General features: G+C 44.3%; 1 long non-coding RNA gene across 1 annotated transcript in view; it reads left to right on the top strand.

The window, feature by feature from the left end:
* Nucleotides 1–9,411: 9,411 nt before the first annotated feature.
* Nucleotides 9,412–23,769, top strand: part of LOC129385930 (uncharacterized) — a 59,994-nt gene continuing 45,636 nt past the window's right edge. Inside the window, exons 1-2 of the long non-coding RNA XR_008613400.1 lie at nucleotides 9,412–9,471; nucleotides 18,399–18,485. This is a non-coding gene — a long non-coding RNA (uncharacterized lncRNA). The remainder of the gene's footprint in view (nucleotides 9,472–18,398; nucleotides 18,486–23,769) is intronic.

Below are 23,769 nucleotides of genomic sequence, written 5' to 3'. Positions count from 1 at the left end.
ATTACAAACAGGTCCCTCAAATGGTTCCCCGCTCACGTCGGGAAGCTTGGCACTAACAACAAAACATCCGCGACGACAACGACAACAACAATGCTAACGGCCGAAGACACACCGACACCCCGCCCAACCACAATGAGCGCGCCCACCTCGTCTCGAGGCAGCTTACCCGCCACGACGCATTCACGCAGAGGGCAGCCGCTGCCGTTGTGCGACACCCCAGCGGAGAAGTGACGTCGTCGGCGGCGGCCGCGGGGTTACCAGCACAAGCCAAATCGCGGCGGAGGGAGCTGGGGTCCACGGGGACGCCAACCCCTATGTCGCGGAGTTTGCGGCCACGTACCGAGAGGTGCTTGGTCACTACAGAAACAGACAGACAGACAAATAACTTTAATTACAAGGTCCCGAGAAGCTTTGCTCTAGGGCAGAGCTGCGGGCCGCTTCCACGTGGGGACTGGTAGGCCGAGCCTAACCGCCGCATCGTGGGCTCTCTGGACAGCCCAAGTTTGACGTAAAAGTTCTGAGCTCTGGATGGCAGAGCTCCATTGTTCTTCCGTGATGTGATTCGGTCCCAGTAACGAGGGGCATCGCCAGGGCATGTGTGCGAGATTGCTAACAGCCCCACAGTCGAGGCAAGTAGAGCTAAAAGCCTCTGGAGTGATCGTATGGAAAAGGGCAAGGTTTGGATAGCACTTAGTTTGAAGCATGCGTAATGTGGACGCCAGAGGTCTAGCCAGTTTGCTGTGAGGGGGAGGATAAGTCCTCCTACCTAGGCGATAGTGCGTAGTGATTTCACTGAAAGTAGTAGCACCAACAGCAATAACCGTTGGGGAAATAAAGTTTATTCCTATCTCATCCTATCCTAGGATAGCTTGTAGGTTTGGTGCAGCCATAAATGCAATAAAGAAGACAGCAAAAACAACGAAAAAAACAATGTACAACCAGCTGTAGACGAGCAGAACGATGGTATTCGTTAGAATAACAAGAAGAACAGTGCAACTCAGGACGACTGAGCAAAGAGTACAGGAGAGAGCGCTGTGTCCTGTGTATTCCACTGCTTGCGTAAAGAGTGCGAAGAGGATTAGTGAGTTTTAGAGGTGAAAATTGTGTCCCGTGTCCCCAACGCCCTTGGTGCGTCATTGTTCGAGGGCTACGAAAGACAATTAGGCACGGCATGCGAGTCCTGGCTGCATACGCCTTTTGGACCATTTTTGAAAGGTCCTCAAGTTTGAGTTGCTTCATAGTTTTCCTAACATGACGCACGACTTGCGAGTCACCCGGAATACGTAATGGGAACTTTGGCTGCAGGCAATATTGTTCTCTATTGTGACTGCTATGAAAATAGATGAATGTAGACTTCTCTAACAAAGGTCTTAGAACCTTGCCCATCAATGAGGTGCAGTACATATAAGTTTTCATTGATTAAGGCTGATTTCTGTAGTCTCGTTACCTGCGTCAGAACTGCATTTTGCATGAGCACGGGCAACATTTAATTACTTCAAGCGTTTAACGTGGTAAGGTGATCGAAACAGTTAAACTAAGAGCAGACACTGGAATGTGAAGCTGTGTTTGTAGTTCATAGCTTCTCGCACTTTTCTGCAGGTGCAAATGACACGGCAATGATTCGTCGTGGAGTTCCGATTATGAGCTACATAATGCAGAATGCTACAGCTATTGAAGATGAACTACGCAACTCCTTGAACGTGACCGATCCGAGAGTGACCAAGGTATACAAGAGTTTAAGGTGGTTGAAGTTTCACCTCGAAGCAAGTTCTTGTACACCCGTCTACAGGACGCAGCAGCAAAGGAAAGGAATGCATAAATATGCGAAAAGATTCTAAATAGAAAGAATCTATCTATCCGTAGTGACCCCGGCCCTCAGTGCCTAGCAGCTGCAGAGCAACTGACCTGGGACGGTGGTCAGACCTGTGACGCAGCAGGGGGTGCTAAGAATCTCTGGGTCCGCACAGGCCGCCATTAGAATCAGAACCTGGCAACGTTTACGCTAGAACATTATCTAGTGAGGCGAGTCTAGCAGTGCTATTGGAGGAATTAGCGGGCAGTCAATGAAATAGGGCTCAGTGAGGTTAGGAGGACAAAAGAAGCATATACAGTGCTAAAAAGCGGGCACGTCCTGTGCTACCGGAGCTTAGCGGAGAGACGTGAACTAGGAATCGTATTCCTGATTAATAAGGATATAGCTGTTAACATACAGGAATACTATAGCAATAACGGGAGGGTGGCAGGTCTTGTTATGAAGCTTAATCAAATTTACAAATTGAAGGTCGTACAGGCCTGCGCCCCTACGTCCAGTCATGACGACCAGGAAGTCGAAAGCTTCTATGAAGGCGTGCAATCGGCGATGGGTACATTCAAAAGAAAATACACTATACGGATGGGCGACTTCAATGCCAGGGTATGCAAGAAGCAGGCTGGAGACAAGTCAGTGGGGAATATGGCATATGTTCTAGGAATAGCAGGGGAGAGATATTAGTAGAGTTTGCAGAACGGAATAATATGCGGACAATGAATACCTTCTTCCACAAGCGGGATAGCCGAAAGTGGACGCGGAGGAGCCCTAATGGCGAGACTAGAAATGAAATAGACTTTACACTCTGCACTAACCCTGGCATCATACAAAATGTGGACGCGCTCGGCAAGGTGCGATACAGTGCATAGGATGGTAAGAACTCGAATTTGCCCACCCTTGAGAAGGGAACGGAAGAAACTGGCACATAAGAAACCGATCAATGAGTTAGCGGTTAGAGGGAATATAGAGAAATTCCGGATCACGCTACAGAACAGATATTCGGCTTTAACTCAGGTAGGGGACTTAGCGTTGAAGCAATGAACGACAATCTTATGGGCATTATGAAAGAGTGCGCAGCAGAAGTCGGTGGTGACGTCGTTAAATAGGATACCAGTAAGCTATTGCAGGAGACGAAATATCTGATCAAGAAACGCGAACGTATGAAAACCTCTAACCCTACAGCTAGAATAGAACTGGTAGAACTTTCCAAGGTAATCAACAAGCGCAAGACATCTGACATAAGGCAGTATAATATGGACAGAATTGAACATGCTCGCAGGAACGGAGGAAGCCTAAATTCAGTGAAGAAGAAGCTGTGAATAGGAAAGAATCAGATGTATGCGTTCAGACACAAATCCGGCAATATCGTTACTAATATGGATGAGATAGTTCAAGTGGCTGAGGAGCTCTATAAAGATTTATGCAGTACCAGTGGCACCGACGACGATCATGGAAGAGATAATAGTCTAGAGGAATTTGAAATCTCACAAGTAACGTCGGAAGATGTAAAGAAAGCCTTGGAAGCTATGCAAAGGGGGAAGTCAGCTGGAGAGGATCAGGTAACAGCAAATTTGTTGAAGGATGATGGGCAGATTGTTCTAGAAAAGCTGGCCACCCTCTCTACGCAATGCCTCATGACCTCGAGCGTACCGGAATTTTGAAAGAACACCAACATAATCCTAATTCATTAAAAAGGGGATGCCAAAGACTTGAAAAATTATAGACTGATCAGCTTACTGTCCGTTGCCTACAAAGTATTTACTAAGGTAATCGCACATAGAATCAGGAACGCCTTAGACTTCTGTCAACCAAAGGACCAGGCAGGATTCCGTAAAGGCTACTCAACAATAGACCGTATTCACACAATCAATCATGCGATAGAGAAATGTGCGGAATAAAATAAACCCTTATATATAGCTTTCATTGATTAAGAGAAAGCGTTTGATTAATCCAAACCTCAGCAGTCATTGAGGCATTACGGAATCAGGGTGTAGACGAGCCGTATGTAAAAATACTGAAAGATATCAATGGCGGCTCCACGGCCACCGCAGTCCTCCATAAAGAAAGCAACAAAATCCCAATGAAGAAAGGCGTCAGGCAGAGAGATACGATCTCTCCAATGCTATTCACAGCGTGTTTACAGGAGGTATTCAGAGACCTGGAGTGGGAAGAATTGGGGATAGAAGTTGATGGAGAATACCTTAGGAACTTGCGATTCGCTGATGATATTGCCTTGCTTAGTAACTCATGAGACCAATTGCAATGCATGCTCACTGACCTGGAGAGGCAAAGCAGAAGGGTGGGTGTGAAAATTAATTAACAGAAAACTAAAGTAATGTTGAACAGTCTCGGAAGAGACCAGCAGTTTACGATAGGTGTCGAGGCACTGGAAGTGTTAAGGGAATACATCCACTTAGGGCAGGTAGTGACCGCGGATCCGGATCATGAGGCTGAAATAATCAGAAGAATAAGAATGAGCTGGGCTGCGTTTGGCCGGCATTCTCAGGTCATGAAGAGCAGGTTGCCATTATCCCTCAAGAGAAAAGTGCATAACAGCTGTGCCTTACCAGTACTCAGTTATGGGGCAGAAACGTGTAGGCTTACGAAAAGAATACTACTTAAATTGAGAACGACGCAACGAGCTATGGAAAGAAGAATGGTGGGTGTAACGTTAAGGGATAAGAAAAGAGCAAATTGTATGAGTGAACAAACGCGAGTTAATGACATCGTAGTTGAAATCAAGAAAAAGAAATGGGCATGGGCTGGGCATGTAATGAGGATGGAATGTAACCGTTGGTCATTGAGGGTTACGGACTGGATTCCAAGAGAAGGGAAGCGCAGCAGGGGCGGCAGAAAGTTAGGCGGGCGGATGAGATAAAGAAGTTTGCAGGGAGAACATGACCACAATTAGCACATGACCGGGGTAGTAGAAGTATGGAAGAAGCCTTTGCCGTTCAGTGGGCGTAACCAGGCGGATGATGATGATGATGATCTATCTATCTATCTATCTATCTATCTATCTATCTATCTATCTATCTATCTATCTATCTATCTATCTATCTATCTATCTATCTATCTATCTATCTATCTATCTATCTATCTATCTATCTATCTATCTATCTATCTATCTATATATCTGTCTGTCTATCTATCTATCTATCTATCTATCTATCTATCTATCTATCTATCTATCTATCTATCTATCTATCTATCTATCTATCTATCTATCTATCTATCTATCTATCTATCTATCTATCTATCTATCTATCTATCTATCTATCTATCTATCTATCACAAATTTGAAGCATACTGAATTAGATGCCCTTTCCAACCCTGCACAGCTTTCTCGTAGGCAGTATTGCTGCAAAGTTAATGCTGGCGAAGTTCAAATATTATTCTGGAATTATTATTGCAATTACGCTGAGTAATAAAAGAGTGGGATCTGATTTATAGAATATAGCCTACAACGTGCGTTTGATGGTGTCCATCTATAGCATCTAGACGTGTTTCTCAACCACGGCTAAGATTACTTCGATTAATAATAATAATTTCTGGGGTACTACGTGTGAAAACCAAGATAAAAATATGAAGCACGCCGTGGTGGGGCACGTAGCATTATTTTAATCACCTGGGGTTTTTAACGCCACCCAACTCACGGTACACGGGTGTTTCTGCATTTCTGCCCCATCTAAATGTGGCTGCCGCGGCTGGGATTCGATCCAGCAACCTCGTACGTTGCAGCCTGACACCAAAGCCACTAAACAACCATGGCGGATCGTTATATAGAACACGCTGTATTCTTTGCGCATGTATGTATCCAGATTGCTATTTTAGCTGTACCAAAATTAATCAAATATCTCTGTGGCAGATAGCATAATTGTAACCTCTGATATAGATTACTCAATGAGGTGCCCATTACGTCCACAAGAAAGAAAAGTGTTTAATTGAATAGTTAGCATAGTTATACTGATTACAAATTTAAATACTTACCTTACTGAACATATTTGAATCTACGAATTGTAGCTACTGAGTTCGTAAGGTGTATTAACTTGGAACGAATTCTCATGACTGCACCAATTACGAGATATTAACTTCACATGTGCGACAAAATACATTGCTGCTCGAGTTACCTTTGTGCTTCAATGCACAAAGGGCGTTTTCGGAAAAAAGCAACTGGGATGGTAATGCATTTCCTCGAACACTACGAAAATTAATATCTGGGAACTGGTGCGGTCCTGCGCCGCGCCAGCTCACCGGCTATATTTCGTAGATAAAAATATATGCAATTATACAATTATATAGAAACGTAATCAGTGCAATTATGTTATGTACTTAGGCATTGTAATATTTTGTAAAAGTAATCGCTGCCTCATTGAGTACTTTAGATCAAGGGTTAGAATTGTGCTATCTCCCACAGGCAATTTTCCAAAATTTGGCGCAGCTTAAAAAAAAGCAACATATTTATACAAGGTGTTTCAGTGAATACTAAGTAAGTATGAAAAATCGCCTCTGGCACATAGCGTAATTCTACTCCTTGAGCTGGTGTACATGAAAAACAGGACATTAATTGCACGAGAAGTCCAAGTGCCTGATCTGTTAATTAACGAAACATCACTAAATATGGTTTTAACTAATTATGTCACATATAGAAATTTATGAATTGTTGCTCGTAAGACTGCTGGGCATATCCACTTGAAAATCATTATGTGGATGACATCGATTCCTAGATATGCACCGTCAAACTTGCTGTAAAAGTGCACCTTCGTTCCGCTTTCTTATTTAACGAAACGCTGTTTTCTTCACTGCGGCCCAAAATTAAATGGACCGCCATTGTACTTCTTTGCAAAGTTCGGGATCAAATCTTCGAAACTGGTGTCGTCCTGAGGATTCGTTTAACTAAGATCTACCTCGCGAACTCTGAGGTTGCGATTTGTAAATTGCAATTTCTGCTCTAAAGTAATTAGTGAACCTAATCGTGCATTTTGTTTAAGAAATGAATTATGCATTTTGATTTCGTGTCCACATTCCAAATAAGGTCGGCCTGTCTCGGCAGCCGAGCTCAATTGTGCTATCGGCTACAGAAGATTCTTCAAGAATACCTAATCTCATTGGAGAAATATTGGGTACATTAAACCATTACATCAGAATTCCTATGTTTCTGTTTAACCACTTCTACAGAACATAAGGCATGCATTTATTGCCCTTGTGTTATCGAGTCTTGAATGTCCGGTGTCTGTTGGCTTTGTGTGGTTGTTCCTTGACTGAACAGCAAGCCCTTCTTCATATGTATTTATAAGCTAACTTCTGTATGCAATTTTCAAGAGGCGTGTGTACGACTGGCGTCCCGTTGTTACGTTTCATACATTCGCTCCAGCGCACGCCAGACATTATTTGGTTTACGCGCTGCTACACAGCGATTACTAGCATCGTGCGTCAGTGTGTGAATAAAGAGGTTGCCTTTGTGTGCAGCATTCAAGAAAAAGGTATGTCTCCACGCGCAAGCCGAATGACATGCTGCGTGTTGTCATGCGCGCTCTAAACGATTCGTATATCATGTACAAGCGCACGTGTAACGCTTGGAAATGGCTCCCGTAGTAGACAGGCTACTCCCGTCCCATAAGATTACTAAAAAAAACGAGTTCTTGGACGAGTTGGTCACTTATTGCAGACATAACAGCAGCGTCAAAAAACACCCTCAAAAGAAAGGAACACGGGAAAGACACCGCGATTGTCCGTGTCTGTCAGTGTCCCTTTATTTTGTGGGTGTCTTTTTTTTACGTTGCTGTTGTGCCTGCGGTTACTCAAGAGAAAACAAAGTAAACACGAAGAATCATATACTGCAGTTTCCCCATTGGCCTACCTTAAATGTACTGCTGCATGAAGGCTCTTTCTGGAGCGATTTTCAATAACCCCTTGTCTGTTTTTATCCTGTTATTACTATATTTTTTGCACGTTTTCGTAAGAGAGCATCGTTTGATTTGTTGAGAAACGTTGGTTCTGTAACAGTTGCACAATGAGCAGCCCGTAGGAATTGAAGTATATTGTGTACCAGAACCTTCAAAAGAAAGCTTTCATGGACGAGGAGACAACAAAGTATACTCTCGTCGATATATGTTTGTTTAGTGTTCTTGTTCTGCTGAAAGAAAGGAAGCTGCTCAGGCGTGCTTTAACTGCCATATTTGAAAGGGCCGCTTTTCTGTTACCATCGTTATATCTTGCGAATGAGATACGTCGTCCCGAACGAAAGACCTGTTCTCAACTCGAACGAAAGCCAAAACCTTCTTCTTGGCTTCTCGGTCAGGTTTTTAGCTTTGCCAGAACAACACAAGTTTGTGAACCTTGTCTGGCGCAGTAGTCGTTCTCCACAGGATCAAACAATCTGCAGATAACGCCCAATTTATCCTCGAAGAACTCATTATTCATTTTAGTTCCTAATACTAATTTAGTCTCCGCCATTATTATTGTTAAGGATGCCAAAAAATATAATGTTAGAACAAGGCTTCTATCTTCCAGGTGGAAACTTCGCCTGCTGGATACGAATATGCTTTTTCACATTTGTAGCCGTACAAACTAGGCATCAAGTTTTACCTACTTTGATTTCCACCTATATCATACCAGCCTTGACGCTGGTTAAACGACTATCAAGGCCTTGTACGACGTCTCCTGTTGCTTCCAAGCAATTTTTCAGGAGAGAAATGTCCGCTTGGCTTTCTCGGTGACCATACAAGATAGTCTGGAACATTCCATTAACAGAGTGTCCATGGCTTCATGTCAACATCGCTTAAATGGTAAAGTATAATCGCACGGAAAACGTTGCAAAATTTGTGAGAACAGCAGAATGGAAATCCTGTCAACAATACAAATTATAGACAAAACTAATCTATACAGCAACAACAATGACAAAAAAGGACGCATTTGTGAACTCAGCAGTGGGCACGGTGCTTGTGCGGTGCGTACTACTGGTTTACTGCTGAAGCTCGGACGTTATACGGAATCATGGCAATTACGTCACTAAGCCAGGTAAACGTGGAAACTCGATGATGGCGCTGTTTAATGTTACGTCTAATATTACGCTGACACTTTTTGTGTCATTGCTTGTTCGCGGTACTTAGTTTTAGAAATAGTTTATTGCCCGCTTATTGTGAAAAAGCATGTTTCACGTCCGCTTCGGTTGGTATATAAAAGGCGCACTATTGATAAAGCAATCGTTTTTAGTCAGGGCTTGAAAGTGCTAAAAAAATTATGGCGTCTTACTTGCCAAAACCATGATCGCATTATGAGGCATGCCGTAGTGGTGGACTCTGGACCACCTGGGGTTCTTCAACGTGCACATAAACCTAAGTACGCAGGTGTTTTCGCATTTCGCCCCCATCGGTATGCGACCAGAATGGCTGGGATTCGATCCCGTGACCTCGTATTTAGCAGCCCAACCCCATAGCCACTAAGCAACCACGGTGGGTGGGCTTGAGTGTGTCTGCTTCTTGTCCTCTTTGTCTCGTTCTGGAGCTGATATTTCACAAATAGTTATGTACCATCGACCAAAGTGAACATAACCGCATGCTTACTTTACATTGTTTGTTCTTTCGTGTGTCGGTTAAAAGGATCACAGCTGGGTTTGGGCAGAAATGCTGGCGAGCAGGTGGTTCTTCCATATTCTTGACACGGTAAGTCTTAACACGTTTTGTTCGTCTGCACGGAAAACATAATTAGAGGTTACCGTTACTTGTTGACTAACGAGATTATAGAACATCTTACGTGTGACAAATGCACAAGTGTGAGTTTGTTGCTAGGATTTTTTCTCTGGTCTTATGCTGCCAAATTGAGCCTCCGAAACCATTAGGGCGTTTTGGAATGCATTGCGCAAGAGTGAAATAATATGGCACCTTTAATTTCAGCTCATGGCAATATTTGAACATTTCTAAAGAATAAAGGGAGAAAGCTTCAAATGCATCCATTACAAATGCACATGCTTCAACAACGGTGAGGTTGCGGGGCTAGCTTCAGCCGAAAATGTTGTTGTAGCCCTTTACCGCATGTATATCCTGTGTAATGAGCATAGAACAACTGCTCCGAGCTTAATAAGCTCAAAGGGAAAGAAAATCTTGCGTATTTACTCGCAGTCTGTGTCATGTGTGATGAACTACACAATCATCACAACTATGCAAATAGCGCCTGAGTAAATTTTTCTTGACGAATGTATGACGGCAGCTCGTCGTACAACACGCGGAAAGTTAATTAAGAAATAAGTATTCAACAATTTTGCCTACGAAATGAGCACGCATAAATACCAGGGTGTCTCGTTGCTGTTTGTTAGCCTATTGGAATGTTTCAAAAGAGGAAGACATCCAGGTTTTTTATTAAGTCAAGCATTATTTATGGTATCATATATGATACATCATGCAGTTACAAGCTACCTGTTAGAAGAGTGAAAACACTTGTTTGCACACAAAAGCTCTAACTTGGTGGCAAAATATTATGCTTTTACAGGCTGTACCAGATCTTAGCATCATTGCAATAATGAATATACCAGAAGATCAATGTTAGCAGGGCAACGACATATTTACTTTAGGGCCTGCTCTGCTACAACGGCTGATTACTCAGGCAACTGAGAACTCACGTACAAATAGAAAGAAGGTATGCTTCTGGCTTGCAGCAGTCTCAAACACCACACAAATTAGATTTTCATATAATATAAGCCCTCCCAAAGTGGTGACCTAGATATTGAGGCTACCAATTCGTCAATGACAGATGGCGTCGTCAAATTTCAAGGAAACTAGGCCTAGATGAAACAGCGAGAAATGCGTTTCAGTTTTGCATCCAAGTTTCAAGCTTTTTTCCAATGATAGATAGTTCTGGCAGGTTTTCAGAATTTGAACGCTTTTCTGTGTGGTCATATAGTATACCAGCAACCCCAGGGGGTTTCATATTCGATACGCGACAATTGCTCATGAAATCGCTACTATGCGTTTCATAAGAAAATGTTGTTGATCTAAGTATATCTGACCTCAAGTAGGGTTCAATATTTCGAAATTTCTTTCACAGGGAAATAAATATTCAAAGAGAAAGGGGTTGAGGAAATCAGAAAGCACAATATGTACACGTTCAATTCTTTGCCTTATGTCTAATTGGCATCTTTCTCGTTCGGAACTGCTTGAGGTTCTTGCTTTTTGGTTGTCAGTAGCCCAATGGCAGATATATTTATCAGAATAATTACTACAAGGAATTGTGGCCCTAGTGTTTACGGGAGATTCAGGCACAGTGGTCGATAAGCGTCGTAGCGATTGGTAGAGTACATGGATTTGCCTAAACTTCGTCTCTCCGTCTGGAAACGACTTTGTGTTTTTGCAGCAACATATTGGGATATGAATGCAGCAATTCACAAAGACTAAGCATGCGCGCAGAAACCAGTGCGCGTGATTAATTTAGAAAGTCATGAGTGCTTCTAAATTTATGACCATAACGAGTAGTAAACAAAGCAGCAAAAACGACCTAAGTGATGCCTGTTTCCCATGCTGCGATTTTCATCACGCCGGAAGTGCAATATCACTCGCATGCATCGGAAATCGCAGTTGCAGGTGCCAGCCATAAGCATCATTTAAAGAGTTTTATCTCTTTTTCGTTATTTATCTTTTCTTCCGACAAAGAAAACAATAAATCTTGATTGTGATGCAGAGTTTTTATCCTCACTGCACCTGTATGTACCCTCATTTTAAGAGGTTATTACATATTGCACTTACTTCAGGGCATTGAATATCTTTTGTTTATGATGGTCGTAACATTTTTAAACAACATTAAATGTAACATTGTACTACTCGCCGCAAACATCCCCGCCTTTCCTTGCTTCTCTCTTTCTACCTCGTGTAAAACATTTGGAACAATGTGGAGAGCAGGCGAACACGTTGTTTTTATAAGCAGTAGATAACACAAGAAACAAAAGCAAATAAAAATTCTGCAGTGAAGCCAGCCGGTTGCATTCTTTCCGAGGAATGATAGCATCTTCTTTTCATGTAAGGGTGGTTATTGTATGTCCACAGCTGAACAAGCTGCGCAGGCGTATCACAAGGCACAGGCCGTGCAACACAAGACAGCGGTAAAGCTCCTATTGGGTGCTCAATTACACGTATTATTGAATAAACTCATAACCACATCCCGTCATTACGGCCTCTATAAAGTAAGGATCACGCAACTTGCAAGTTATACAAAGAAACCATCAGATTTGTGCATCTGAATCTTGTTCCTCATAGATTGTGAGCTGCAGCTGCTTATTAATGTATTCTAGGGTGCGATTTAACGGCAGGTGTTTGTAGACTCCGCACAATTCTACCCAGCCTAACTCACACGGACTCAAGCTCAGCCATATTTTCACTCAGCCAAGCTTGACATGATTCATATTCATCAAAATTCTACTCAGCCGAGATTGATCCTACTCATATTAACCAAAAAGTCTACTCAGCCGAACTTGCTCCGAATAATATTCTCCAAAATTCGCATCAGCCGCGCTGGCTCTGACTCCTATTCACTAAAAGTGAGCTTGGTCTGACTCATATTCACCAAAATTCTAATAAGCCTAGCTGGCTCTGACTCATATTCACCAAAAGTCTACTCAGCCGAGCTTCCTCTGACTCACATTCCCCAGAATTTGTATCAGCCGAGCTGGCTCTGACTCGTATTCACCAAATGTCTACTCAGTCGAGCTTGCTCTGACTCATATTCCCCAAAATTGGAACTATCCGAGCTGGCCCTGACTCATCCACGATAAGTCTACTCAGCCAAGCTTGCTCTGTCTCATATTCTCCAAAATTTGAATTAGCCGAGCTTGCTCTGGCTCATATTCACCAAAAGTCTTCTGTGCCGGGCTAACTCTGACTCATATTCACCAAAAGTTTACTCATCTGAGCTTGCGCTCACTCATAGTGCCCAAAATTTGAATCAGCTGAGCTGGCTCTGACTCATATTCACCGAAATCCGAATCAGCCGACCTTGCTCCGACTCATATTTTCGAAAATTTGAATCAGCCAAGCTGGCACTGACTCATGGTCTCCAAAATTCGAATCAGTCGTGCTGGCTCTGACCCATATTCATGAAAAGTCTACTAGGCGAGCTTGCTATGGACTCATATTCCGAAACAGTCTACTCAGCCGAGCTTGCTCTGACTCATATTCCCCAAAATTGGAATCAGCGCAGCTGCCTATTACTCATATATGCTCAAAGTCTACTCAGCCGACCTTACCTTCAGTAATATGTACAAAAATTCTATTTAGCCGAGCTTGCTTTGACTCATATTGTCCAAAATTCGAATCAGTGGAGCTGCCTCTGACTCATATTCATCAAGAGCTTACTCAGCATAGCTTGCTCTGGCTCATACACCTCAAAATTGGAATAAGCCTAGCTGGCTCTTACTCATATTCATCAAAAATCTACTCAGCCGAGCTTGCTATGACCCATATTCTCCAAAAGTTCGCTCAGCCAACCTTGCTCTGAGTCATATTCCCCAAAATTTGAATAAGCCTAGCTAGCTCTGACTCATATTCACCAAAATGCTACTCAGCCGAGCTTGCTATTACTCATATTCCCCAACCTTCGAATCAGCGGCGCTTGCTCTGACTCATATTTTTGAAAATTCGAATCAGCCAAGCTGGAACTGACTCATATTCTCCACAATTCCAATCATCCGCGCTGACTCTGACTCATTCCCACCGAACGTCTAGTCAGCCGAGCTTGCTCTGACTCATATTGCAAGCCTGCGTTGGTACAGGAAATCACCACCTGCTTAAAGGCGGAGAGATGTGTGTTGAAATTAGGGAGAACCCAACAATGCAGCTGGGATAGCACAAACACGTGCTCCATTTTTGGCCATGCAAGATATTGTCCAGCATTCGTGGAAACGCTGCAGGCGTATTGCATAGTCCAAATGGCATCACGCTAAATTCGTAGAAACCATGTAGAGTAATGAATGCCGCTTTAGGGCAATCGACTACTGTCGTCGGGGCCTGCCAGTATCTTGAGCTTAAATCCAACGAAGAGAATTCAGCGCCTTCCAAGGTGTCCAGAGCGTCATCGTTGCGTGGTAGATGTAACACGTATTTTCGTGTTATCTTATCAAGACGGCGATAATCAACGCAGAACCAAGGGAAAACATCTTTTTTTCTGACGAGAACCATCGGTGATGCCCACGGACTATAGGAAGGCCGAATGACGCTGCGCTAAAGCATGCCGTCGACGTGGTCACTGATGGCATGCCGCTTCTTGACTGAGACACAGTGTGGACGCTTCTGCAATGGCGCGTAGGAGATGGTGTCGATGTGGTAGCTGATGGTCGACGTGTGGCCCAGAGTAGTCTGAGCGACGTCAAAAGAAGAACAAGAGTGGGCAAGCAGACAAAGATGCTGGGAGGATTTCTCGCAAGTAAGGTCATAGGCAATGAAAGGAGTGAATGCCACAGGTGATGGCGGATCAGAAGTGGAAAGTGAACAAAAGTCAGTGATCTCTGCATACGAAGCATCCGGCACGTCGGTAATAATAATGTCATCAAGGGGTTTACCATGGTCAACTGCTTCACCAAAGAGAGCCTTCAGTCTTGTAGGAAGTGGCTTGCAGACAACTGTGCAGCTGAAACCAGCTGACATTTGAAGCGAGGCGAAATGGAGGGGAACATCTTGGTGGTTTAGGAAGAGTTCCGAAGGGGTGAAGAGGAGAGAGCCTTCGGGGGCATTGGCTCAGAAAATGGGAACGGCAATATAGTACGGACTTATTGCGATGCCTTCCCGAAAGACCTGCTTAGAGGAAAGAGAAGTGGCGCCGGCGAGGGGCCCATCACACAGAGGCGATAGTTCGACTTCAAAACATGCACATTCGATAACGGCGTCATTTGGTGAGAGAAAGTCCTAGCCAAGTAACGTCATGAGAACAGGACGGCAGAACCACAAACTTGACAATGTCGAAAACACCGCTAAATACCGACTCTTTCCCTGTATTGTACTGAAGTGCGGACTGGCTGGGCGTCTACAGTGCGGAGAGAAAACGCAGAAAGGGTCGTCGCAACTTTTCGCAGAGCGCAAAGAGGCGTTCATTTAGTACAGACATGGCTGCTCCAGTATCAAGTAGCGCCACTTTCCGTGAACAGTAAGGTCGACAACGCTTGAAGCTGGCAGTAAGGGCTTGTACAGATTTATGTCGACGTAGTTTCTGCCTCCTGAACTACGGCGCTTAGTTTTCATCTTGCATGGGCGAAGGGCGTCGACCCATGCGACACAACGAGTGGCGATGCCGGGGAGGTGAAGGACCTGCAAGTAACGGGCGCTCGGCTGGTGGCGTGCTCAACTGCTGGCTAAAATCATCGTGTATATCTTGCTTGTTGGCGTAGGGAGGTGTCCGCACAAAGCCATTAGAGTGAAGCCCGCGGCGGTGGCAGTGTCGTGCAATATGTCCAGCTATAGCGCAGGAATAATATATGGGCCTGTTGTCTCACGTCCGCCAAGCATTTCCAAACGCGGGGGCAGGTCGATCTACAAGATTATGTAGGGTTGGCAGCGGCCATGCATGTACCGAAACGAGTGGTTGGCGAGGAGGCTGCGCGGCGACGGATGCGTGAGTGGGAGGAGCGGCGATAGGGTACTGGTGATGCTGCATTGGTAGAGCCTCAGCTACATCAATAACCACCGGAGTGTCGGGCAAGCTGTGTAGCAGGCGGTCGTTCAGCGGCCTCCGTTGGGGCAGCTCAGGAAAGGCTATTAGGGAAAGCTGTCATGCAATTTCGTCCCGCACGAGTGCTTGAACCTTTTTGAGCAGGGGGTGTGACCAGAGAGGACGGCCATGGGAAAAGAGGGCCTCGTCCTTCAGTGTGGGGCGCCTGGTCAAATCTCGCTGTCTCCTCAAGTCGTCGTAACTTTGGCACAAGTTTATGCGCTCTGGTACGGCACGCGTACTCTTGGCGATCAAAATTTGAAAAATGGAATCGGCGATACCCATTAATATATGTTTGACGTTGTCATTTTTGAGCATAGAAGTATGCACGAGTTTGCACAGATCTGAAACCGCTTCAGTGTAACTGCTGAATGTTTCACCTGGTTGTTGGGCGCTGCAGCCTAGCCGCTGCTTGGCGTGCAAGGTGCGGACGGCGGGGTGACCGAAAAATTCAGCAAAAGTGGTCTTCAACGCTGACCGGTACTGAAAGTCGGCTTTGTGATTTTTATACCACAGGTGAGTCACGCCTGTAAGGAGGAAAATGACGTTTTTCAACTTCATTGTGCCCTCCCATCGAATGTGCAAGCACACCCGTTCTTATGAAGACAGCCAGTCGTTGACGTCATGTTCATCCGTACCGCTAAACACCACTGGATCTCTGTGCCGAGGAGCGCCAGAGAAGGCCACGAACGGTGGCTTCAACGTCTGCTAGATATAGTCAGTCATCACTGGTGGCAGAGTCCGAGACTGTAGTTCCAGGGTGGAGATTTTCTTGTAGAACCCGCAATTCCACCAATTGTAAAAGGGTGTATTCAACAGTTCAAGTCGTAGCGTCAAGCGTAATCGAGAAGTCAGACGAGCAGGAACTGTGGATGGCCGAGTGGCTCTCTGTCGTGACAAGCACTGGTGATCCGGCTGGCTCAATGGTTGCACTGCAGGCATCCTATTGGCGATCTGGCTGGTCTTGTGCGTGGGCTTTTTTTCGTTACAATTTAAACACAAAATTAAATAAGGACTGTTGCGCAATATATTCAAAAATTAAATAATGACTGTGGTGCAAAATATTTAAGAAATGCTTACATCACTGCAACTTCAACAATCAGAACATAAGACAAGCTTGTGCGCTAATAAGATACACACGAATGCTAAATACCTGTAGAGATGGAATCACATTTCGGCCGAGTTGGCCGCCATCTAATAAAAAGCACAGGGCAACACTGCAATGGGCCCAAGTATGATCGTGCCGCTTGCCGGGTTCATGGGCAGCAGGAGAAATATAGGTTGAACCTAGCAATTACCTCGAGGTAGCTGTTGCACGGATGCTGTTTCGTTATACAGCGCACCACTCGACCACTCAAATACGTTCAGTCTGTACTTGGGCAAACTGTTTAATATGTCTTAAATAATTAGTATGGTCTCCTAAAAAAGTACATGACACTCATGTCTGTTAGAATGCTATGATGCTACGTACTCAAGTGACTGCAGCTTCTAAATAAATTTCGCGGTGTCGGCTTATACGCCTATTGTAGTATGCACATTTTCCTTCTACACATAATCACAGCAAGCGCGCCGTGATGGACGAACCAGGTCTGCGCTAAGGTTGAAGTACACAATACAAATTCTACTGCAAGTTCAGTAATCACACGCAGGTCATGTGAGGCTTCCTTCAGAGGCAGACGTGAGCTTTCGTGCTTGTGCTTGCTGTGAAATTTTCTGCAAGAATATGGCGAGGAGCAGACACCGCTTGTGCGGAATTACGAGCAATATAAACACAGCAGTTCTTCAGAAGCTGACGCTAAGCACGAGAAGTGCGAGGCTTTCTGCCCTGACATGATGACTTCGCTGCTGTCGAATTCCGAATACTGCACAGGTCATAAGTATGGATATATGGGTGGCTTGTCTTGCGTGCGCCATGGATTTGCAAACGCGGCAGCAGGTCGATTAACTGGATTAAGCGTCCTTTCTTAATTTTGTTGTAGCGCAGGCTGAATGACACGGATGGGCAAGCGAGACAGCGCAACCGCTGAACGACCAGCTGCCAACAGCTGTTTACGTCCGTCATGTCTCCTAGAATTGAACTTCAGGAACTGCTGCTGTGCGCTCCAAAACAAGTTTAAGCGTCGAAGCATTTTTAAATAACCAAATATGCATAATGTTTGCCCCTACTAAACACAGGCAAATCATATCGTGACACACATCTTTTTTCGTTACATTAAAAAAATTATACGGCGTATGCCGCAACATATGCCAGCAAGCAACCCTGGGCGCTGCACCAGCCGCATTGTTAAAAACGCACTCGTTTGAAGTGAGACCTCAAAAAAATTGCTTTGCCACGAGCGTCGGTGCACTGCTTTCTTTTTCTTTAGCTCCAGTCGCGGCAAGTGAAACAGACTTTAAGCTACCCGCAGGAAGATCAGACAAATCCGTGTATTAACCATCATTCTCATGGTAGCAGAAAGAGTGCAGTGCCTGAGGTAACTGTCTTAATTTTTGTAGCAAAACTGTATGGAAGTGCCGCATGTGTAAATGAACGAAACTAATATATATATATATATATATATTTATGAACTTCATTTATTGAAGCTATAGCAGATTTAATCTCGTGCCCGAAGGTGGTATGGCTGTGTTTATGCATGGACAATGCACGAGGCCGAGTGATTACAAACTGCGCAAATATTTTCGAGAACGCCACTGGCAGTGAAGCTGGCGTACATAACTGTATTTATAGGACTTTTGTGTTTGGGATATTCTGCGCCTAATCTCGCACTGAGGGCTCTACGAGAAGCGCTGTCACGAGTTCTTTTGAAAGTTTTGTTATCACAGGCACTAATTCATTGTACTGGCGTTACACATAGATAAGGGGCGCTTTAATAGGCAGGGAGAACTCATGTTTAACGTGTATTTCCAGGAACTCGGAGCTGTGAGAAACGAGGAAATTGATCGCGGTCTTCCTCCGCAGTACAAACACTGGATGAAGTACATCCTGTTCGCTGAGGTGAGTGGTCGTCAGAATCACGCGCTGAAAACGCACTTTGCATGTTGCCAAAGAAAATTGTGCAGATGCAACAAGCGTCTTTGAATCTATGCGAAGCAAGTTTTTTCTGAAGTGGTTTGCCGAATGCTACAGATTTGCAAGTTTCATTGTGGCCTCTTTGGAGTAACCTAATATGGGGCGCGCGCGCATGTGTTTACGCACTCCCGTGTTACACAATGCGTAACACTCGGCGATCACCTCAAGTAGTTAGTTGTTTGAAGTGTTTGGCAAATCAGCAGCAGCACCTAGTAGCCACGGCCAGGAAAGTCAGGGCGGGTTCCCGTAAAAAGGTAACTAACTAGGACGGGAAAGGAAGTTATGTGATGTGCTGCACAGTACCTTTCTTGTGTCTACAGCTCTGCTGTGCGTTTGTGGGAATGATATTTTTCGATGTTATCATCATATTTAAGAAATACATGTCAACGAATTTCGTGCATTAACTTTCCATTTTACCGGCACCAATTCACCACTTCTTGCATTCGCAGTCGATTAAAGTGTGGAAGCTTTCTTTGCCCACATTCTGTACACTGTAAACGGAAATGAGCCGAAAAAGGCATTTTAAGGGATGTGACCTCCCTTGAGACTACGTGCCTGAAAACCGTGCTCCCTTAGAGTGGTGTAGAAATGCTCAGCGTCCTCCATTTCTCTCCCTCGCAAAATGCGGATGAAAGAAGGAGACAGAACCTCAATTCTACATCCTTTTTAAGAGGGAGTTTAGAAGATACAGGCCTCCCTTTAGCGTAAACGGAGTTCTGTTTCTTATTTTATGCGTTATTTTCTTTTCTTTTACACATCTGTGAGAAGAAACGAGAAAGGAGAGATATATTGTCCAAGTGGTTCTTCTTTTTTTTTTCTTTCTGCAAATTTATACATTTCCGGAGTGCAAGCCAAGTTATCTAGGGCGATATAATAGACGCTTTGTTCGTCTCGTCGACCACAATGTCCTGTCGCGCTGCCAGAACCCCCGGTCGGCATCTGACGAGCTGTCTTTGGAAGCGAGACCATGCAAAACTTCGACGGCTTAGGCCGCAGAATGTCCTCGCTTCTGTTCGTCTTCCCATCAACTAAAAGTGAAACTGAAGGCAAAGCTCGCAAAGCGCCACCGTCGTCGGCGCCGGTGACGGCACCTGTTTTGCTCATCGTAGTTCTGCGTGTGTGTCTATATGCGTGCTTACGAGGTAATTTTGGCGGCCGTCGGAGAGTGTTTCGTGTAGTGTGGAACCTCACAAGAAAGCTACCTGCCCCACTGCGCAGCACGGCGGTGATCGGCCACCGCGTAGTCATAGTTTCGTCATCAGGTGTGTTTGATAACCACTTCGCCTTAAGTGTCGATATAGGTTGTGACAGCCCACTTGAAAAACACAACAGGAAATTTTAGTCTGTCGTTCTGTTGTCCGTAGTGTGACGTCCTGTAGTTCTTGATCAATATTCAATTAAAAATTGACAGAGACCTCTTTAAGGCTATGTAAATTTGTTTGTAGAAAAAGAAAAAAAAAATAAAGGAGAAAAAATCTCCCTGCAGGGGATTCGAACTCCGGACTGAGGCATCCCGAGCCCAGCATCTTACCACTACGCCACGCCGAATATGCGCGTTGGTGCATATTTCAGCTACATAAAGACTTTGCGTTTATGTTTATATTTGCATTTTAAGAGTGAACAGGCGCTTTCATTCCACCGCGTCAACTGCCGCATCTCTAGAACAGTAAAAGTGTTCTTACCATCGACAGGTACATTGTGTAGTGCTAGAACATCGATTTTGCTGTAGGATATCCATATTAAATAAGAAATACAGAAATAGACAACGGTGACCAGGGACACTGTTAGGTTGTTACTGCTAATTTCGACAGTTGTCTCTCGCTCTGCACTTTTGAGCGCGCATATAATTCTGTGTTCAATGCAAGATAGCTACATAAACATTCGTGGATGATTGTTCATTCTGACAGCATACTGGCATCTCTCGGCAGCGCTGTACCAGAATAATGAGACCCGAGCGAGACAGCTTTTCACGCAACTTTGTGGAACAACCCAAAACTTCTTTTTCGCTTTGTAAAAGCTTATGCAATATTTCTGGGAAGTTAACTGTGTCAGTGTAACGGCACACGTAAGTCCACAGGCCTGTGTGCCACATCTTACCAAATAACACAAAACGGATACGCAGCCATTCCCGCAGATGATATGATTTTCATCAGCGGCCGATTTTGAGGAGGCCGGTAGGGCATTTATGGTGCTTCGTCGTCACGGCACAATTATAACAATTGGCCACTTCGACTTTAATACCGGTGTCTGTGCTATCAGCATTGCCGGCTTCAGAGAAGCACGATTAAATACCGCGCAAGAGAAAAGTACAGGGTACACCACCGATGCGAAATTGACATACAATTTTAAAGCGTCGCGACTGAAAGCGCTTCTGTCGCGGCGTCAGAAATCATGTCGCGGCGACAGAAAGTGGCACATTTCTAACGGCACGACCGAAAATGTGTAGTCCCGACAGAAAGTTCCTGTTGCGACGTCAGAATCGCTGTTGCGATAGAAAGTTGCTGTTGCGACTTCAGAACTCTTGGTGTTCACGACAGGATGATTCTGTTGGGACATCAGAATTTCTGTCATAATGTCAGAAATGTCTGTCGCAACTACAGAAACATCAGGAACTTCTGTCGTACAACAGAAATTTCCGTAGTTGTGACAGGAACTTCTGTTGTCTTTTTCAACTGGGAGCGATTTGCGTCACAGCAACATTATTTTTAAGGCGGCAAATTACTGTTATGCAGCATGAACAATGCGAACAGCCAGCCTGTTTCTGTGTTAAATGGAGGCACGCAGTGTGTGCACACAATTACGTTCATTTTGTCAGTTTTGTGAAATAAACTTCAAACTGCATGCATTTTCACTGGGAAATCTGTACCAGCACTTCCTTGTATCAAGTTGTCTATGCACAAAGGTTTGTGCATTAGAAATCACAGTTTCAGGCAGTTACAGCCTACAATTTCTTTTTTTTTTGTATACAGACACTAACTGTGTTTTCATAGTCATGTATTGCACGTTTGACCAGTGCTGAAAAGGACAAATGGAATAAATTCAAATAGGCCTGCGAATTTGTTTGCTTGGTCAGGCTTTGATGTATTTTAGTAACGTGTTCAAGTGCAGATGTCGTGTGAATGCATACTTGGACTTTAGTTACGTTTCACTGCATCAAAAGAAACCACCCAGCCAATATCAATTTCCTTCCTTGTTTCTTGCCCTTGGTGTCCACATACCTGAATGTATTCTGAGTTTTTGTACCAAGACAACAGCAGGGCATCACACATGCTAGAAACATTAAGACAAAGAACAAGGAATGTGGCACAAATGATCCACAGAGTCACAAAACAAAAAAGAGGCTTCAAAGAAGCGGAGGCAGTCTGACTTGTGCGAGCATTAATTATTAGCAGGGTGACCTATAGCCTCCCCTTTCAAAAACTAAATAAGGCTGAAATGTCTAAAGTGAGCTCCATCATCAGGGCAGCTAGGGCTCCCAAAAACACATGTGCCAAAAAGCTGGAGGCTCTTGGTATTCACAACACATATGAAGAACATGACACGGCATGTGGTCATGATGCCTCAGAGAGAACATCTGAATTCTACAAAACAAGGAAAGGCTCTGTTACAAAAGGCAGGATATCCCCTGATAGCGCAGTATGGCTGAGAAAAAACAGTTTTGCTACCCAGACAAACAAGAGAGGAAATTCTAGTTTCACGAATCCCAAAGAATATGAGCACGGAACACCACCAAAGCAGAAGAAAAGCGCAATCAAAGGCTTTACAAAAGAAATGTGAAAGAAATCCAGACGTATACTACACAGATGCATGTAGAGTGGCAACAGACAAATTCAAAATAGTGGCCTTCAATTGGTCCACAGGGATAACAACTTCCATTCGGAACCCTTTAACCTGCACCGTGGAGGCAGCAGCCATAGCGCTGGCCTTTCGAGATGCAGAAGCAAAAGAAACAATCTGCATTGGCCATGATGGACTCTAAGGCAGCATGCTGTTCGTGCATGACGGGTACCGTCCCATACAAAATTCACAGAATTGCACCAGGTGGTAATTTGGTGCCCGGCGCACTCTGGACTCGAGGAAAATGAGAGGGTGGACCGAACTGCTCGAGCAATAAGCATCCGAGCACTAGTCAGTCCTTTCAAGGAACTCCCATTGACCCACACGACACTTCGAAAACCAGGAAAAGGAGAGACAAAAATACAGCCGCCCGCACTCCAACCTTATGAAAGAACAGGCCAGGGATTCGCACTGTGTACAGACTAACACATATTTACACCTACAAATACTCACTAAGGTACACCCTGCATTCTATGAAAGTATGTGTTCTTGGTGCGAGGAGCTGCCAACTCTTGCCCACGTAACATGAACGTATAAACTACAGCCTCCAAATTCCAATTCGCCCCTTATGGCGTAAGTGCCAAGTAACAGGCACTGGGATGTTTGGCTTGCTAGTGAAGATGTAGAGAGCCAGAGAGCTCTTCTCGATCAAGCCCAGCAAACCACAGAGATCAGTGGAGCCCTGGACTGAGGGACGCACCGACCGCCCAAACCACTAAGAGAAATAAACTTTATACTACTATTACTTGCCCTTAGTGCTATCAGCCATCAAGTTTACCTACAACTACAAATGAGCCACATGTCACTTGATTCACTCAGATTCCATTTCACTCTTTGTAGGAGGGCATGCATGACTGATTGCGTATGTGCAGCATTTTGTTGCCACAGAGGGGTATGTAATATGGAAACCAACATAAACATTAATACACTCTGTAGTAACTTGTTCTGAATTGAACTTTTAAAAATAAAGAGCAATTTCAATAAATGACAACATGTGTTTTTTTTTTTAACTGGGTGAGTAGTGTGCTACCGTCTGGGATTTTTTTTATTCCACGTGGTAGAGGTGTGTGGCTGTCACTGTACTGCTTTCAAGCTTCTGCATCAAGTGTGCTTGTGGCACCTGGGACTAATTCTCAAAGCAAATATGCTTCAGGTAATTGTGAATTCTCGTCAAACATGACATGCATATTGCTGTATTTGTCTTGGAAAATTTATTCAGAAAAGCAGCTTTTATAGCTTCAGTAAATTATTCATTGTGGCCAATTCAGGTGACCCTTTCCGAGATTGACCATTAATTTTACAGCAGTGGCTTTCTATCATTCAAGTATTCAGTGTGTATACTGCTTCTTTTCAGATATGTTAACATCATACA

This window comes from Dermacentor andersoni, chromosome 7 (genome assembly GCF_023375885.2).
Source record: "Dermacentor andersoni chromosome 7, qqDerAnde1_hic_scaffold, whole genome shotgun sequence".
Classification (NCBI taxonomy): Eukaryota; Metazoa; Arthropoda; class Arachnida; order Ixodida; family Ixodidae; genus Dermacentor; species Dermacentor andersoni.
This window is presented reverse-complemented; position numbering and strand designations above follow the sequence as displayed.